General features: G+C 36.2%; 1 pseudogene across 1 annotated transcript; it reads left to right on the forward strand.

The window, feature by feature from the left end:
• The first annotated feature begins 345 nt into the window (after positions 1–345).
• On the forward strand, positions 346–1,207 carry LOC105506157 (annotated as a pseudogene). The gene has a single exon (XR_001000882.1). The product of XR_001000882.1 is annotated as a 40S ribosomal protein S2 pseudogene (transcript).
• Positions 1,208–17,224: the final 16,017 nt, after the last annotated feature.

Genomic DNA, 17,224 nt, shown 5'->3' on the forward strand with positions numbered 1-17,224 from the left:
TATATCATTTAAGTCAAAAGTTTAATGTGTTTACATTCAAGGTTATTATTGATATGCAGGAGCTTATTGCTATCATTGTATTAATTGATTTCTGGTTATTTTGTATAGCCTTTTTCTTTTTCTCTTATCATTTATTATTGTGATTTGGTGGTCTTCTGTAGTGGCAACTTTTGAGTCTTTTCCTATATTTGGATATCTGTATTTCTTGCTAGTCATGTAAAGTTGTCAGTATTATTTCTCACACTAAGTTTTCTATCACTCTCATTTTCTCTTTGCCTTCTGGGGCACCAAAAGTTCAAATACTCTTCTTCTCCGAGAAAACACCCAATGGCGGATGACGCCGGTGCAGCGTGGGGCCCAGAGGTCCTGGTAGCCCTGGGATGGGGAACTGCGGTGGCTTCCGAGGAGGTTTCGGCAGTGGCATCAGAGCCGGGGTCGCGGCCGTGGACGGGGCCGGGGCCGAGGCCACGGAGCTGGCGGAGGCAAGGCCTAGGATAAGAAGTGGATGCCCGTCACCAAGCTGGGCCGCTTGGTCAAGGACATGAAGATCAAGTCCCTGGAGGAGATCTACCTCTTCTCTCTGCCCATTAAGGAATCTGAGATCATTGACTTTTTCTTGGGGGCCTCTCTCAAAGACGAGGTTTTGAAGATTATGCCGGTGCAGAAGCAGACCCGTGCTGGCCAGCGCACCAGGTTCAAGGCGTTTGTTGCTATTGGGGACTACAATGGCCACGTCAGCCTGGGTGTTAGGTGCTCCAAGGAGGTGGCCACCGCCATCCGTGGGGCCATCATCCTGGCCAAACTCTCCATTGTCCTGGTGCATAGAGGCTACTAGGGGAACAAGATCGGCAAGCCCCACACTGTCCCTTGCAAGGTGACAGGCCGCTGCGGCTCTGTGCTGGTGTGCCTCATCCCTGCACCCAGGGGCACTGGCATCGTCTCAGCACCTGTGCCCAAGAAGCTGCTCATGATGGCTGGTACTGATGACTGCTACACCTCAGCCTGGGGCTGCACTGCCACCCTGGGCAACTTCGCCAAGGCCACCTTTGATGCCATCTCTAAGATCTACAGCTACCTGACCCCTGACCTCTGGAAGGAGACTGTGTTTACCAAGTCTCCCTATCAGGAATTCACTGACCACCTTGTCAAGACCCACACCAGAGTCTCCGTGCAGCGGACCCAGGCTCCAGCTGTGGCTACAACATAGACTTTTTATACAAGAAAAATAAAGTGAATTAAGCCTGTTACAAAAAAAAAAAAAAATTTCAAATACAGTGTTGCTTTATGGTGTTCCATATGTTATGTAGGCTGTGTTCATTTAATAAAACTCCTTATTTCAAATTTTTGTTTGTCTTGGTTGTCTCAAAGGACTGACCTTGAAATTCTGAGATTCTTCTGCTGGATTTAGTCAATTTTTGAGGCTTTTGAATATATTTTGTATTTCATTCCATGAATTCTTCAGTTCCAGATTTCCATTTGGTTCATAATATCTCTTTGTCAAATTTCTTACTCTATCCTGGATTGCTTTTCTGATTTAATTATATGGTTTATTATTCCGTATTTTCTGAGTTTCTTCAATATTATGTTTTAAAAATTTTTTTCTATGATTTCATAAGCCATATTTCCTTACTTTTTTATGTTGCTTGCGTTCTTATGTTGATATCTGCACTTGTGTAACAGTCACTCTTTCCTATTTTTAAAGAAACGTTCCTAGGGGAAGACATTTTCCTAAAGTTATATCTATGATGTTGGTTGGTTAGGACACTTTGGATTTGATTCTGAGTGCATGCGTTAATGTTGTCAGTGTATGATTTCTTCACCTATAAACAGCATCAATTGTATCTGTGATTTCCTCAGTGGCTTATAGCGCAGTTATTAGTGGAGGCTGTGGTGAAGTTTTGCAGGGGACAAGGACACCAAGTGGCCTAGTCTTCAAATTCCATTGGTGGCAGCAGTAAGGTGAACATGTCTGTCCTTGGACCCAAGGGTAGTGTACTATGGCACCAGTGTCAGCAGGCCCAAGTGGGCCAATTTTGGGGCCTCCAGGTGATTTTCTCAGATGCAGGTAGTGGCAGTGGTGAGCTGAATGTATGGGCATGTTCTGCTGTGCTTAGGCAGCAGAAGTGGCATGGGCAATAGCAGTAGTAGTGGCAAGACAACCCTACAGGTCCTGAGAGGTATGTGCTAGTGTTGGCTGTAGCTACCATTGGCTGGGCAGGCCAGTCTTCAGGCTTAGACGTGGTGAGTGCAGGTAGGTGTCAGCTGTGGTGGTGGTGGTAGTGGTAGGATGGGCAAACCCAACTTCAGAACCCCAGGATAAGTGCTCAGATGCCAATAGTTGTGCACTGGACTGGGCAGCCCCCAGGACCCTGAACTGCATGTTCTAGGCAGGGCAGGTGGTGATGCTTGGCCAGGGGACCCCCCAGTAGTGCATTCAGGCACTGGCTATGGTAGACAGGGGTGGGATGGGGTCATCCTCAGGCTCCCAGTAGACTGCTTCAGTGGAGGGTGGTAGCAGCTGTGTTGTGACTCTGCTACTAGGGAGAGTAGAGTTGCTTTCAGTGGTAGCAGCTATATGTAGGTGGGTGAGGAACACATATTTCACTCCTGCTTCATCCCCAGTGCCAGCAGCCAGCAGTGATGGCAGTTTGGGGAGGGGGAGAGGAGGCTCTGTCTTGGTGTGGGAAAGATTTGGGGAGACTCTTCTGCTGGAGGCAGCGGGTCACTGCTGGTGGCGTGTGCTTCGGCTCTGGTGGCAGCAGCTAGCTACAGTTGTGGCTGCAGTTGTGGGATATCAGTGGGGCTCCAGGGATGTGAAGATACAGGTCCTATTGAGCCTTAGGACAAGGTGCACTCTGTTGGGAGCTCGCTCAAAGTGTCAACTTTGTGTAGCCGTATAGGACTCCAGAGGTGTCATGGACTCAGCATACATTTTCTCTTTGGGGCAAGGCCATCACGTTTTCTCTAGGCTTCTCCCTATTTTAGTCTCAGCATCCATGAGGGTCAAGGGATTCTCCTGTGGCTAGGATTGCAGGGATCCAGGCTGGAAATGTGGACTGCTGGGGGTCTCTCACTTACCTTTTCTCTGCACTGAGGAGTCTCCCCAGGTCCCAGATGATCCCAACCAAGCAGGCTGTCTTGCCTTCCTTACCTTAGGTGTTTCCAGTCAGTTGTCTGTTGAATTCCAGTGTTCTTTCTCGGATGATCTATTTGATATATGATTATCTACTCACTATTTGGTTTCCTCGTGGAGGAGGTAAATCCACATCAGAAAAGCTGGGCCAGTTCTAAACGTTCTGATTTATCATAGCCAGTTAAAACAAAGTAAAGTCAATGTACTCACTAAAAAATGCAAAGACAACATGCCTTAGTTATATGTAATATCTGTGATAACATTCCTATCAATTATAAAAAAGTAAAACCTTGACGTTAATGAAATGTCTCTAGTTGGTAATTTTGAAATTCTTTCCCAGGACTTTAAATTTAATATTGGTACATTTGTTGATCCATTTTTAATGGTTTCTCCTTTTACTATCTTCAAGCATTGTAGGTATTTTTCTCTATGTACTTCAGGGAAAAAGGTGCAATCTATTTTTATGATAAAAGCTTATTATGAAAAAGTAGATAACTTATATACATATATTCATCCTTCTAGGTTGGGTGAATCAGAAGTCTTTTAAGATAAATACACATTAAACACTGTATCACAAAATTTTAAAAACTGTTTATTTTCTGTGTTTGTGTTTGGGAAAACAGGAAGAAAACATACTTAAAGTTGTCAGGTTCACATTATTTGTTTTTCAGTTAACTGTGGGAAAATGTTTGAGGATATTAGTATCTAAAGCTACTTCAAAATTTATTTTTTATCCATGCACTCATGCAAGCATTCATTCATTTACTCAACAAATATTTGATTTATCAAAATATCATCTTGTGCCTAATATTTTCAGTAAAGTATTAGAAGCAAAACAAAGTCTTTGATCTCAGAGATTGTGCATTTTGGTGAGACACAATAAGCAATAAATAAATGAATCTGTAAGTCCACAGTAGTCAGATGATGATAAGTGCTGTGGAAAACAATAAGGCAGCTGGATTACAGGTGAGGCAGTGGCTACTCATTCAGCTAGAGGTTCTAATAGAGAAGCAAATAAACAGAGACGTGAAGGTAGAGAGGAAAGGAGCCATATGTGTACATGAGGAAAGACCATTCCAGGAGGAGAAAGAACACACACAAAAGCTCTAAGCTAAGTGTGCATGTATGCATTGTGTTTTTATTGGAGGGGGTTCCTTCATGATTATGTAGATACCAGTCAGACTACAGCAGAGTGGAAACCAGCTATCATAAAGGAAAAAAAAAAAAATAGAGTTGTGGTAAGAACTTTGGCTTTTACTTTGAGAGAGTTGGAAAGTTTGATCAAATAATTAACATGAACTGACTGTAAAATACACCGTTGGTTGCTGTGTTCAACATAGATAAGGTAGAAATAGATATAGAGGATATTATTTCAATAAATATTTTGGTGACTTAGATTGGCATAGTAACAGTATACAATGTAAAAGATGTCAGACTTTTCAGACTCTGGATAATAAATATCTTAAAGATAGAGATAAGAGGGTCTGAGATAAAGAGTTAAGTCAAAGATGATGTCAAAGTTTGTGACTTGAGTAACTGAAAAGGTGCAACTTGCCTTATGTGAGTCTGACATAATAATCCAGTCATTTGCGTTAGCTTAGATTGGTGCAGTGATAAGTCTCATTTGTCATGTTCACAAATATTAATGACTAAGGTACTTTTTAGTGAGATAAAGTAGGAGATGGAAAAATATATTGAGGAGTTGATGCCAGGATGGCTGCCTGTTCATACTTCATATGAAGTGGCAAAACTTTCATGCTAATTATAATGAATAGCTTCTCAATGGAATATAGACTAAAATGATTTAGAATCTGAGAGAATTGGCTAAGTGTATTAATTGTTCATAGAATTCAAGAGGGAAAGAAGTGAAAAATTCCCTTTTCTGTCTGTTGTTATAGTACTGGTGAAAATGAGACCTTAAGATAGAAAATAGTAACAGGAGAAAAGTGGAAAAGATAAGCTTTTTTCTATCATCTGAAGACCTTCTTCTCCAGACTATCTGAACAGGTATCATATTCACTCAAGTAACATAATAAAGACTACTGATTACTGAAAGACTATATAGGTGTCTGTTGTCAAAACAAGTGATTATTAAATGCTAAGTACATTTAATAACCATTTGAGGGTAAGAAATTTGGACTTTTCATAGAATAATTTCAGTGAAGCCTGGTAAATCGTAATTAAAATGGACTACTAGAATTAAAGATCAGGGGCTTAAGACATGCATTTAAGATATCATGGAATGTAGTGATTATTTGTGTAGACAGCCAATCCCCATGTGGATGCAATTTTCTGCAAGTAGATGCTTCTGAGAGTATAACATCTAATTTGTGGCAGTGAGTAAAGTCTAAGACTTGTCAAACCTGCCTCGGGAGGGATAACTTCCTCACCCCTTCCCCAGCCACAAATGGAATACTGCATTCCACAGTGAGAATGTGGCTGGATTAAAAGTCAATTTTAATCTAGGTCTATGGATGTCAGAGAGAAACACTGAATTTAATGTCACTGACACAGGAATGATAGGTCCCTTGATGGGAGTGATCCCCAGACTTGGGTGCCTTAACTAATTTTGGTGTTGGAAAGCCAAAACAATAAGCGGGAGGCTGATTATTTCTGTGCAAATGATATGTCTCAGTTAAGTCACTACAAAAAAAAAGGAGCCCAAAGTACAGTAATTTACTTGAAAGAGAATAAAGATTGGATCTGAAAGTTATTTAACATTAATCTTTTTGAATTTGGAGTTGCTATGGTGTAGAGAAAAAAAGCAAAAGAGTTATGTTAAATATTGGAAGTATGACTGGAAAGATTACTTGATGGTCAAGTAGTTTTACTTGAATTTATAGATGGTATGACTATCATTACAAATATTACATGTAACTAGGGCTTGTTGACTTTGCATTTTTTATGAACATATATTGCTTTTACCTTGTTTTAACTGTCTATGATAAATGAGAGCCTTTAGATTTGCCTCAGTTTTCCTGAGGTTAAGAACTAAGCAAAACTAAAGTACAAAATCTAACAAAGGATCATTATTCTGATTAGGTTAATCTCTAACAGGTGAGTTTGAATTCCTACTACCTTTCTTTTCATTAGTTTAATATGTTTAGTATATAAAAAAGAATGTTCCTGGAGGTCAATGAGTTAAACATTTTGGCTTCAGCATCTCTTTTCTCCTTTGAAGTTACTGCGGACCTCAAAGGGTTTTGATTATGTGGATTATGTTTATTGATATATACCTTATCCAAAATTAAAACATATAAATTTAAAAATATTTGTTTGTTTTGTCATTAAAATATAACAATCTCAATATGAGGTTACATAAATAACATATTTAATGAAGAACTATTTTCAAGAACAATAAATTTTTTAGGGAGTAGCATTAGTTTATTTTGTGTGTAGATATCTCTAACTTGTGGTTTAATAAAAGGCAATTTGATTCTTATATCAGGTTCTGCATTCAGGCTATTGTGCTATGCTCTTTCAGTTGAAATATAAGAATAAAATCTTGTCTCATGCATCAATGTCATTGGAAAATAGGGAGTTTTTAAATAATCTTTTCAGGTAATTGTAGATTTTCTTTGATCCTCAGCATAACCAAAAAGTAACTACTTCTTAATAATTAATTGCAGTGTGGAATCTGCAAACATAGCTCTGATTTCTCATTCTCTTTAAAACCCATTGATCTATTTTGCACTTCTAATGGATCTTTCATCATAAATGTTTTTGTGATATCATAGGTCGTTTGGAAAATAAAGTTTACTATTCATGCTAATCTTCTAAATATTAACACATTTTATTACACAATAGAAAACATCAGATTTTAATAGCACTACTGATATCTTCAGCACATATCCTAAGTAGAAGACTGTTATATTTGTTATAGCCCAAAACAGACAGTGGCTTGTAACTGCATTTGGGTTGAACTGAGGTATAAGATCATCAGGACTTGTTTTCTGAGCACCAGTAACGATCCTGGTGGTCAAAAACAGGATCTGGTCAAAATAGGATGCAGTAAAGAAACTGGCCCAAATCAGCTAAAAACAAGATGGTGAAGGAGGTGGAGCAAGATGGTGGAATAGGAAGCTCCACCAGTAGTCTCCCCGCCAAGAACAACAAGTTAGCAACTATCTACACAGAAAAAAACACTTTCATCAGTGCAATAGATCTGAAAAAGGCATGGAAAAGATAGAGAAAACAGTCCTGAATTACTGCCACTCTCCACCCCTCGCCCCTCCCAACCCCAGCAGGTGCAACTTGGGATGGAGAGTCTTTCTGGGCACTGAGGAAGGGAGAACACAGCAACTGGGGGGCACTGAACTCAGTGCTGCTCTGTTACAGCAGAAAGGAAAACCAGACTAAAGTCAGCTGATGCCCGCCCATAGAGGGAACATTTAAACCAGCCCTAGGCAGAGGGGATTCACCAATCCCAACAGTCTGAAATCAACTGCCTGCAAACCTTGCCACTGAGGGATACAGCATTCTGTGTTTCCAAGTAAACTTTAAAAGCAGTCTAGGCCCTAAAGACTGAAACTTTTAGGTGAGTCTGAAGGCTCAACTAATCCCAAAGACATTAGACTGAAGGGGTATGCGACCTACTGAGACAGCAGTTGGGTCAGCCAAGGGAGTGCTGGCATTGCCCCTCTACTAACCCCAGGCTATTCAGCTCTCGACCCCAAAAGAGACCACTTCCTTCCACTTTAAGAGAATGGAGGGAAGAATGGGAAGGACTTTGTCTTGTAACTAGGATACCAGCTCAGTCACAGCAGGATAAGGCACTGCTCAGAGTCATGGGCCCCCATTCTATGCCCTATCTCCCAGATAACCTTTCCAGACACACCCTGGGTCAGAAGGTCCTTAAACAAAAGGACGCAGTACAAAAGTACTTCTGCTTGAGAAAAGCAGAGGGAAAAGTAAAGGAGTCTTTGTCTAGCATCTTAGGTACCAGAACAACCACAGTGTGGTAGAGTGCCAAGTGGGCTCTTGGGGTCCCCAATTTCAGGACATAGACTGAAAATAAAGGATGGAAAAATAAAGGGGTAAAAAGGATATTCCATGTCAATGGAAACAAAAGGAGAGCAGAAGTCTTTATACTTATGTCAGACACAATAGATGTCAGACAGTAGATACTTATGTCAGACACAATAGATGTCAGACAGTAGATACTTATGTCAGACACAATAGATTTCAAGACAAAAACCTTAAGAAGAGACAAAGTCACTATGTAATGATAAAGGGGTCAATTCAGCAAGAAGCTAAAACAAAAGATATATGCATCAAACACTGGAGCACCCAGATATATAAAGTAAACCTTACTAGTCCTAAAGAAAGAGATAGTCCCCAATACAGTAATAGCTGGAGACTTCAACACCCCACATTCAGCATTGCACAGGTGGTCCAGACAATCAACAAAGAATCATCAGACTTAATCTGCACTGTAGACCAAAAGGACCTAATAGATATTTATAGAACATTTTATCCAAGGGCTTCAGAACACACATTCTTTCCTCGGAAAATAAATTATTCTCAAGGATAGACCATATGCTTGGTCATAAGACAGGTCTTAAAACATTAAAAAAAAAAAAAGAAATAATATCAAGCATCTTCTCTGACCACAAAGGAATAAAACTATAAATTAATAACAAGAGAAATTTTTGGAAACTATACATGTACAAATTAAACAATATGCTCCTGAATGACCAGTGGGTCAATGAATAATGTAACAAAGATATTTAAGACATTAAAAAAATTATTTTGAAACAAATGATAATGGAAACACAACATACCAAAGCCTAGAGGATCCAGCAAAAGCAGTACTAAGAGGGAAGTTTACAGCTGTAAGTCTTGTATAAAAGAGGAAAATCTTCAAATGAACAATCTAATGGTGTGTCTTAAAGAACAAGAAAAGCAAGAGCAAACCAAACCCTAAATTAGTAGAAGAAAAAAATAATAAAAATAAGAACAAAAATACATGAAATTGAAATGAAAACAGCAATACAAAATATGAATGAAATAAAAATGTGAGGTTTTAAAAACATAAACAAATTTGACAAACATTCATCCTAAGAAAAAAAGAAAGAAGATACAAGTAAATAAAATTGGAAATGAAGAAAGAGACATTAAAACTGATGCTGCAGAAATCCAAGGGTCATTACTAGCTAATATGAGCAACTATATGCCAAAACATTGGAAAATCTAGGATAAATGGACAAATTTCTACATACATACAATCTACCAAGATTTTATCAGAAAGAAACCCAAAAACTGGAACAGACCAATTACAAGTAATGAGATTGAAGTCCTAATAAAAAGTCTCCCAGTAAAGAAAACCCTGGGACCTGATGGCTTTACTACTGAATTCTACCAAACATTTAAAGAATTAATACCAATCCTACTCAAACTATTTTAAAATATATAGGAGTTTGAAACTCATTCTATGAGGCCAGCCTTACTCTGATACCAAAACCAGACAAAGACACATTAGAAAAACAAAACGACAGTCCAATATCACTGGTGAATATTAATGCAAAAATTCTCAACAAAATACTATCAAATCAAATTCAGCAATACATTAGAAAGATGATTTATCTTGGCCAAGTGGGATTAATCCCTGGGATGCAAGTATGGTTCAATATATGTAAATATGACAATGTGATACATCATATCTACAGAATAAAGGATAAAACCCATATGATCATTTCAATGAATGCTGAAAAAGCATTTGATAGAATTCAACATCTATTCATGATAAATACCCTCAGAAAAGTAAGCATGGAAGTAATACATCTCAACATAGTAAAAGCCATATACAATAGACCCACAGCTAGTAACATACTGAATGGGGAAAAACTGAAAGCCTTTTCCCTAAGGTCTGGAACACAAAGATGTCCTCTATTATCACTGTTATTCAACATAGTACTGGAAGGCCTAGCTAAAGCAATGAGACAAGAGAAAGATATAAAATGGCATTCAAATTGGAAAGGAAGAAGTCAAAATGTTCCTGTTCGCAGATAATACAATTTTATATTTGGTAGAACCTAAAGACTCCACAAGAAAACTACTAGTAGTGATAAACAAATTCAGTGAATTTGCAGGATACAAAGTCAACATACAAAAATCGGCAGCATTTTTGTATGTCAAAAGTGAACAATGTGAAAAAGAAACAAAAAAGTAAACCCATTTACAATAGTGACACATAAAATTAAATAACAAAAAATTAACCAAAGAAGTGAAAGATCTCTATAATGAAAACTGTAAAACATTAATAAAAGAAATTACAGAAGACACAAAAATGGAAACATATTCTTTATTCATGGATTAGAAGAAACAATATTGTTAAAATATTCATGATTTCCAAAGCAACCCACAGATTCAATGTGATCTCTATCAACATACCAATGACATTCTTCACAGAAATTAAAAAAAAATCCTAAGATATATATGGAATTAGACCCATATCTAAAACATAAACAAAATTAGACCCCTCTATCTTGCCACATACAAACATCAAATCAAATTGACTAAATACTTACATTTAAGACTTCAAACTATCAAACTGTTACAAGAAAACATGGGGGAAAATTTCTAGGGCATTGGTCTGGGCAAAAATGTATTGAGCAATCCTCATAAGCACAGGCAACCAAAGCAAAAATGGAGAAATGGGATGGCATCAAGTTAATAACCTTCTTCACAGCCAAGGAAACAATCAACAAAGTGAAGAGACAACCTTATAACCAAAATATATAAGGAGCTCAAACAACTCCACAGGAAAAAAAATCTAATAATCTAATCTAAAGACAGGAAAATGATTTGCATAGACAGTTCTCAAAAGAAGACATACAAATGGCAAACAGGCATATGAAAAGGTGTTGAACATCATTGATCATCAGAAAAACGCATATCAAAACTACAACGTGATATCATCTCACCCCAGTTAAAATGTCTTATATCCCAAAGACAGGCAAAAATAACAAATGTAGATGAGGATGTAGAGAAAAGGGAATCTCATTGGCTATTGGTTGGAATGGAAGTTAGTACAATCACCATGGAGAGCAGTTTGGAAGTTCCTCAAAAAACTAAAAATTGAGCTACCATAGGACCTAGCAACCTCATTGCTGTGTATATACCCCAGAGAAAACAAATCAGTATATCAAAGCAATAACTGCACCTCTATGTTTGTTGCAACGTCGTTCATCATAGCTCAGATTTGGAAGCAACCTAAGTGTCCATTCACAGATAAAAGATAATGTGGTACCTGTCACACAATGAAGTCCTATTCAGCAATAAACAAAAATGAGATCTAGTCATTTGCAACAACACAGATGGAATTGAAGATCATTATGTTAAGTGAAATAATCCAGGCACAGAAAGACAAATATCACAAGTTTTCACTTATTTGTGGGATCTAAAAATGAAAATAATTGAATTCACGGACATAGAGAGTAGAAGGATGGTTACCAGAGGCTGGAAAGGGTAGTGAGAGGCTGGTGGAGATGGTTAATGATTACAAAAAAAATTAGAAAGAATGAATAAGACCTACCATTTGATAGTACAATACGGTGACTATAGGCAATAATAACTTAATTGTACATTTGACACAACTTCAAGACGGTAATTGGATTGTTTGTAACTCAAAGAAGCAAAGTTTGAGGGGATGAATACTTCGTTCCTCATGATGTGCTTATTTCACATTGCATTCCTGTATGAAAAAAATCTCATATACTCTGTAAATATATACACCTAGTATGTGCCCCTCAAAATTAAAAATAAAGCATCATGGTGATGAAAGCAATCTCTCATTGCCCTCGTTGCTCATGATATGCTAATTATAATGCATTTCCACGCTAAAATACACTCCCAACAGTGTCATGACAGTTTATAAATGCCATTTAATGCCTGGAAGTTACCTTTTATGGTTTTAAATGGGAGAAGCCCTTAGTTCCAGGAACTCCCCATCCCTTTTCTATAAACTTTGTGAATAACCTATTTCTTACTTAGCATATAATTAAGGAGTAGCTATAAATACAGCTAGTCAGCAATCCACAAGTGTTACTCTGCCTAGAATGTAGCCCGGCTCTGTCGATCGAACAGCCATTTTTCTATACTCTATTGTTCTAATAAACTTCCTTTGCTTTCCATTTACTGTGTCAGTCGAAGCCAAGAATCCTCCTTTGTTGCGCCCCAGTTTGGGGGTTCTCCTGGATCAAAACTGCTCCAACCATCATGGAACATCGTATCATTCTGATGCCTGAGTTATTGATTATTCCTTAGCTAATGCCAGAAGAAAACTGGGGAGAGGATAGTACAGCAAAGTTTCCAAAAAATATTTATATGTTTAAGGATCTATTTAAGGGTACAGGGGAGAAGAGAATGAAGAGATTATTGGTACAAATATGCAGTTAGGTAGAAGAAATATGATCCAGTGTTTAATAGATCAGCAGAGTGTCTATAGTTTACAATAATACATTTAAAAATAGCTAGAAGAAAATAATTCAAAAGTTTCTAGCAAGAAGAAAAGACACATATTTAAGGTGATTGATAGCCCAGTTACCCTTATTTGATCTTTACATATTTTATGAATATATTGCTATCACATGTACTTCCAAAGTAAGTATATCCATTATGAATGAACACATAAATAAATGACTTTGGAATTAAGATAATGTTGGTCACAGGTTTTGATTGGCCTGGATATCCAGGCCAAATTTCTTTATTTATTAAATTAGGATAAAAATAGTACCTACTATTTTTATAAAGATTAAACAAGTTGTTCTAAAGATTAAGTAAGACTATATCTGTTAAATAATTAATGCCTACAACTGAAATTTTTTAAAAAATTGCTTTGCTTTTTTTAAAAAAGGAAAAGAATATATTAAGGGGAGAAGTTCACTGTACTCACATACGGACAACAATGGTGTCCTTTGTATATGGACCGCTGTGTGTTCCAGCGGGATGATAGGCAAAACAACCACTCTGGTTCACTGATATTTGATGCCTGTTATTACAGATAGCTCCCATCCAAAGGTACACCAACTTATTCTACGGTAAGTGTTATGCTACACTCAGATGGAACTACATTTGAGGGTTTAATGTATCAGTTGTCAGTCTCATGGAACAGTGATACTTGGAGGTTCAGACCATTTTCCCAAATTGCACGTGTTTCATCAATATGCAATGGCAACAATACAGGTAGTGGCATGGTAAGAACTAGCTCCACTTTGGTAAACAGACTGTAAATGTGGTAGGAGTTCATCCATGGCTAATAAATCAGAACAACCTAGAAACTTGCCATCATGAGGCACAATATTTGCTAACCCAAAACGGAACACTCGAGAGAACTATCTTCCAGGAAACAAACTGCAACTGGAAAGAAGCCTGGAGAGACAACACAGTGTCAAATCAAAGGAGAAACTGAATACTGACACTAATAAAGAACCATACCCACCAGTAATGCTACCAGAGGGCTTGTGCCCTCACTCAGGAGCGATTGTTCATATTTTCATATTTGCTATGGAAAGAGTTTGCTGGAAAATGATAGTGATCTTAAATAATTGCAGGACATTACTGGGCAGTGTGGCTTTTATCATTGTTCTCTAATTGCTCTAACACCCTGAATTAAAAAAAAAAAAAGTAATGTATCTTTCTTGTGCTACAACTGGCTAGAATTGGACATGAAAAGAAACAACACAATGTCGTCCTCATTGGAAGGGTGGGGATAGATAGCAGTGTCACATAATGGCACCTGGAAGCCTAGGTCTGTAAAGATTTGTTCTATAATGTCTGGGATACATTTACATCCATAAAACAAGTGAAATTCAGAAGTTCTTGAAAAATATTCTCTAGTTACCACCTAAGTAAGTGGGAGAGTAGTACATGGGAAAAGGTCATTTCTGTTGGAAATGAAAGGGACAATGATTAATTTTAACCTATGTTAAACATTACTTTAATCTTTCTATGATAGCTATTTAGTGTAACAAAGGATTTGTAGGTTCATTGATAGAATTAAAAGAAAACCAAATTTGTGTAAATGATGATTCTCCAAGATAGAAAAATAACTTGTGAGAATGAGTTTAAGTCCCAAGTTGTCAGAATACATATGGAAGCTGATTGGGCTGAGAAGGAAGTAAATTTGACTTTAGAAAATTACTCACTCAATTAAATGTCTTCATCAACCTATGTAGAATAATTCAAATAACTTTCGATCAAGGAGGTATTAGACAAAGCTACTAAACAAACATTAAAACAGCTATAATGTATTGAATAGTGATCTTTATGGTGATAGTAGGTAGAAAATATTATAAGAAAAATAATGAATTTTATTTTGAAAAAGATAGAGAATTTGGACATGAACAAAAGGGATGCAACTGACAAAATAGCTGAAGAACACTGGTTTTTTAGGAAAAGGAAATAGAAAATTACATAAATTTATGTTCTCAGTAATTAGCATCTTAATTTTTTAAATCATGAGACTATTTATAACAATGATCAATAGTTGACCCATATACAAAGTTTCCTTATGAAATCACATTTTAATCTAATACCACATTGAACTACTTAAATTTCATGGCATATAATCTTGCTAAAAATATGCAATAAAACTGACATACTTAGGTGACAAATGTTTATAACTCCTTTCCAAGATTTATTTTTATAACCTGGACATAACTTTTTAAAATACTCCAAATTTGTTTAACACAGTCTTAGTATTTAGAACACTCTGTTTCTTTTCTTCTTGTTCTTTCATATTGAAAATGATCATTACTGTTGAAAATATTCCTGAGTCTTGCCAGCAAAGTTTGTTCTCTACCAATGCTAAAACATAAAAAATAGCAAGAGCAAATTTAATTAGAAAGGCAAAAAAAGCAGTTAATTAAAATTATAAAGTAAATTTTGCAATGTAGCTCTTCAAATATCTGTTGCATTGGTGATTAAGCACTTATAGACTAGGGAGCTATTTACAACAATTTAATAATAGAATTTAATATTGCTACTTCTAGAACACGAATGGTTCTAATTTTTTAATGTTGAAGACATATAATGTGTAGCAAGTGGTTGAATTTCTTAGGACATGTTTATATGAAGATAAATGAGAATATAAGTTAACTTACCTGGGTAAATTTATCTATTTTTCCAAGTAGGAATTATATTTTGTTAATTTTTATTTTTAAGCATAAATAAAATCCAAAGTTCTCTCATTAGAAATACTTAATCTAGGTTTTTTCTTTAGAAAATTCACATATGTTATATTCCAAAATGGCTTTGTAAATTGCTATTTACTTGAAAAGATCCAGGAAACACTTCCTTAAAAATAAGTAAAGTGGTTCTGAAAAATCCTTCTATTGTCTTAAATTAAAACACACTTGAAGTATATCACTAATTGTATGATTTAGGACAAACTAATTTTCTAAGCATCAATTTCTTCACAGTTAAAATAGGAAATAAATGCCCTACATTTGCTTTGTTTTTGTGTTGCTCTTAATGTTTACATACAATGGATATCAAATACATAAAACAGTAGGTATTGATAATCACATTTAATCTCATCTTCTTTAATACACTGCATATAATAATTAAATGTTTACAAGTAAATTGAAGTTTAGAGGTATATATGTAATTGTATTTATTTAACTTAACTAGCTTACCATCTTTTTATTACATTGAGAGAATACAACTGCCTAAATTTTAAGTGAGAATATTATTGTGTTACAGAAAAGAGAGAGTTAAGGTAGAAAAGAAGGTGAAGTTTCTGTATGGCCATCAAATTATCAGGCTAATTCTCTTTTCATATTATTTGAAAATAATTATTTTGATTTCTCAGGGATGTATTATTGTGACCAGATTTTTTTCATAGAAGTCATTGATGAAGTAAAGTAAAAACAAACAAACAAACAAACAAAAACAAAAACAAACAAACAAAAAAACTGAGGTCTGGGAGCTTTAACTGAAACGAATACCTGGGTGTATTTTAAGTCATGTAGAAAAACATGTTGGGAGCCAAACTTTGGTTTCTTCTCAGAGACAATGATTCTGTGCCAATCAGTACTTCAATTTCAATAGGTGGTGTCAATGGGCCCAAAGTGAGCTTAACATAAATCCCTAACCAGGCTTTTTATTACACTTAAACATTGTGATGTTGGCTAAACAACAATAAATAGTATCCTGAGTCTCACAGCTTAATATCAAAAATGTCCAGGATACCATCAAAAACTACTCATCATACAAAGAACCTGGAGAACAATTTGAATAAAAAAATACTCGAAATATTCCAATACAGAGATAACGGAGACGAAATTATCTGATAAATATTTTAAGGTGAATGGAAGATATGAAAAAGAATTGAAAGGAACTTATAAAACTAAAAAATAAAATAACTGAATTAAAAAAAAAAAAAACTTCAGCTGATTCCACTCAAAATTAGGTTAGAATTAGCTGGGCTGTGGTGGCTGGCACCTATAATCCCAGCTACTCAAGGGGCTGAGGCGGGAGAATCACTTTAACCTGGGAGGCAGAGGTTGCAGTGAGCCGAGACTGTGCCACTGCACTCCAGTCTGAGTGACAGAGGGAAACTCTGTCTCAAAAAAAAAGAAAAAAAAAAATTAGATTAGAGATAACAGATGAAATAATTAGTGAACTTGATGAGAAATCAATAGAAATTACTGAATTTGAACAAAAAAGGAAAAACTGACAAAATCTATGAACTCAGTGATCTATAGGACAGTTAAAAATATTTAACTTGTATTGTTATATGAGTCACAGAAGGAGAGGAGAAAGAGGTCAAGAGCTGAAAATATATATTTGAAGCACCAATGGCTGAAAGTTTGATATTGTACTATAGTTATGTAAGATATCAACATTGGGACAAGCTGGGTGAAAGTTACACAGGATTTTATATATTGTTTTTGGAAATTTCTATATTTATTGCTAAATTAAAAATTAAAAATAGGCTTCAAAGCTGCAATAATTAAATACTACAATACATAGAAAGAAAGATGGCAAGCTAGTTAAGTTAAATAAATACAATTACGTATATACCTCTAAACTTCAATTTACTTGTAAACATTTAATTATTATATGTCTGATTGGAGGAGACAACAG

This window comes from Colobus angolensis, unplaced genomic scaffold, assembly GCF_000951035.1.
Source record: "Colobus angolensis palliatus isolate OR3802 unplaced genomic scaffold, Cang.pa_1.0 Scaffold132, whole genome shotgun sequence".
Lineage (NCBI taxonomy): Eukaryota > Metazoa > Chordata > Mammalia > Primates > Cercopithecidae > Colobus > Colobus angolensis.